The sequence below is a fragment of the Gracilinanus agilis genome, chromosome 2 (genome assembly GCF_016433145.1).
Source record: "Gracilinanus agilis isolate LMUSP501 chromosome 2, AgileGrace, whole genome shotgun sequence".
Classification (NCBI taxonomy): domain Eukaryota; kingdom Metazoa; phylum Chordata; class Mammalia; order Didelphimorphia; family Didelphidae; genus Gracilinanus; species Gracilinanus agilis.
In genome coordinates, this window is record NC_058131.1 from 212060370 (window position 1) to 212063776 (window position 3407).

Here is a 3407-nt window from a genome sequence, read left to right on the forward strand (position 1 = left end):
CGGCCATAATCTTCTGGTATTCCTTTTCAATCTGGTCATTTCTGGTGTTCAATTTGCTTATCAGTTCATTTGGTTTCTGAGCCTCATTTTCCAATTGCAAGATTCTACCTTTTAAACTGTTATTTTCTTGCCAGATCTCTTCCATTTTCCTCAAAATCTCAGTTTTGAACTCTTCCATAGCTTGTGAGGAGTTTTCCTTATTTGAGGAGGGTCCGGATGCTTGTTTGTTCTCCTCCTCTGTTTGCTCGGTTGTCTGGATTTTCTCTGTGTAAAAGTTGTCAAGTGTTAAAGACTTCTTTTTCTTGTTGTTATTCTTTCTCTTCTGAGCTTCCTGAGACTGGGTAGCCATTGTTAGCCCAGCAGCTTCTCAGCTTTATCCTTGCACTCAGCTACTGTCTGAGGTCTTTTGGCTCCTGAGGTCTGAGTTCTGGTTTTTTCCAAGGTCAAGCCCCCTGGTGGACCCCCTTGCTTGATCCTCGGCAGGAGGTTTCTTTACAAGTCTCAGCGCGCTGCTTCAACAGTCGTATACTCGTCTGCACTGGTTCCCCACTCAGGGCTTCAGAGCTTTAGCTTGTGGCTGTGTCTGCCTCCATCCATGCCTCCGCCCGCGCCTGCACTCAGAGCTGGCATTCTGTGCCCTGCATCCACTCTCTGCTCCCACGCTCAGAGTGTGTGTGCTTTCTTTAGCTTTTTGGGGTCCTAAATTTTGCTGCTCTCAGGAACAGGCCCCAGAGCTGCCAATGACTCGATGGGTGCCCCAAACTTGCTGTATTTCTTTTTAGCTGGCTTCGGCGCGATAGGTGTTGTGTGTGGAAGGGGTGGGGGTGGGGTGGTTGCTCAGCCCGCGATTTAGTGAGAGCTGTTTTACCCCTTTATAGCATGGAAATGTCCCAATTCCACGTACCTTCCATGCTGCACCCTGTTGTGGGGTTCCTTCATTCGTCTGGACTTGTTTTTATGTCCCCTTGAGGAGTTTTGTGTGTTTTGTTCAGGATAGGTTAAGAGCTGCTTCTTACTCTGCTGCCATCTTAACCAGTTGTTGATTTTTAATTGCATGTCTAATTCATTGATTTCTTTTTTCTTTTGCCAATGAAAAAATTAGGAATAATTATTTTCCCTCAAAACTACTTTAGCTGCATCCCATAATAAAATTTTCTTTTGTTTCTATAATTTGTTCTTGATCAACCAGTTCTTTAAAATTGATATTTATTTTCCAATTTCTTTTAAATTCTTTCTTCAAGAACTCTTTATTAGATATAATATGTATTGCTTTGTGATCAGTAAATGAAGTGGTCAGTATTTCTTCTTTTCTTTATTTTTGGTGAAGTCTTTATGTCTCTAGATATAGTCAGTATTTGTAAATGAGACACAAATAGTTAAGATATATGCAAATCCTTTTCTATTCCTACTTAATAATTGTCAGAAATCCATCCTTTCTAATTTTTCTAAAGTTCTATTCAAATTATTTTCTTGTTTATCTTTTGGTTAGATTTGTCTAGCTCTATGTATAATCTTTTAAATATGATACTGTACTTCCTGTGTTAATATTTTATTTAGTATATTTGCTTAAATATTCATAGTGATATTGGTCTATAATTTGCTTTATTTTATTTGACTTTCCTTGGTTAAGGTACCAAGACTATTTTTGTCTAGTAGAGTTTATTAGGATCCCCTCTTTTTCTATATTTGCAAACAGTTTATGTAATGCTGAAATTAATTGTTATTCAAATGTTTGCTAGAATTGATTTGTGGAAACATCTAGTTTCAGGGCATTTTCTTTCAAAATTCATTTATGATTTGGCCAATTCTTTTTACCGAAATTGGGTTATTTAAATTCTCCATTTCTTTTTCTACTAATCTCGGTATTTTAAAAAGGTATTCACCTAGGTTATCCATTTTGCTGGCAATATAACTGGGTATAATAATTTCTTATAATTTCTTTTATTTCAACTTCATTTGTTGTGAATTTTCATTTTTTATTCTGGCAACTTAGTTTTCCTCTCTGTTTTAAAAATCAATTAGTTAATGATTTCTATAGTTTATTAGTTTTTTAAAGAGCTCCTGATATTCCATATCAGTTCAGTAAGTATTTTGACTTCCAATTTGTTTAAGTCCTTTGATTTTCAAGGTTTTTGTTTTGGTGGTTTGCTTGGTTTTTTTATATTTCCTTTTCTAAGTTTGTTTTTAGTTGCATACCCAATTAATTGATCTCCTTTTCTTTCTATTGTCTATTAAGGTTTTTATTATCATAATTTTTCTTTAAGAACTGCTGTCATCATCTCAAAAGTCTCAATATGTTATATCATTGTTGTTATTTTCTTTGATAAATTTATCTATTCTTTCTATTTGTTCTTTAATTCTACCAATTCTTTAGGATTAAATTGTCTCCAATTAATTTTTAACTCATTCCTCAAAGGCTTTGTTGAACATAATTTTATTGCATTGTAGTCAGTTAAGGATGTAACTGCTATTTCTTTTTTTCTTCATTTATTTGTGACCAATTTGTGTAAAGTTGACAGGTATAACTTAGAAATATATACATTCCTTTCTAGTCCCATTCAATAGCAATGTGATATCTAACCCTAGCCTTGTGAGCTCTTAAAAAAAGAAAAAGGTAGTAAGAAAGTATTCAACACTAGGAAACAATCTGTTTCCATCCCACTCTTTCTCTTCTCTTCTCCTTACCTAGACCCCAATCACATGATTTCATTCTTTTTTCTTTTTTTTTATTTCCACTTCACAATCCATCATCCAAAGCTAAAATTAGTTTTGCTTATGATGAATTCCTCACTTAATCTTCCTTTTCTCTTTTAACTACCTTCCAAACTCCTTGTTATTTCCTATTTCCATGTTGATTTTAATGTTTTTTTTTCTAAAACAAACTGTGCATGTATAAACGTGTATTTCATCTGTCTAGTTCAGATGAAAATGAGGCTCTTGTGGCACCTGCTTTCTCCTCTCCTTCCTCTATGTATGTAGAGTCTTTTTTCTCATGTGATGACCAGAAATATAAAATACCATTGGATTTAAAGTTAGGAGATCAGGTTTCAAGATATGGTACTAATATCTATTAGCTGTGTGTCTTTAATGAGTTTCAGTTTCCTTGCCTGCTAAAAGGATATAATAATACTTATACTACCTGCCAAACAGATTTGTTATAAGTAAAGATAAAGTTATAAGTAAAGTAATATTTGTAAACCTTGAAGAGCAATACAATTGTGACCTATGATGATGATTGTTCAGTGGGGTGTAGAACCCCTAAAAGCCCAGAGTCTTATTATATTGTGGCTCATGGATTAGTTGAGATTTTTGTCTTATTCACTTTCAATGTAATGGTTTTAGCTAAAGATTTTCCCCTCCATTCTGGAGTCTGCCAATGTTTTCTCATTTCTGTTTCTCATGAAGTA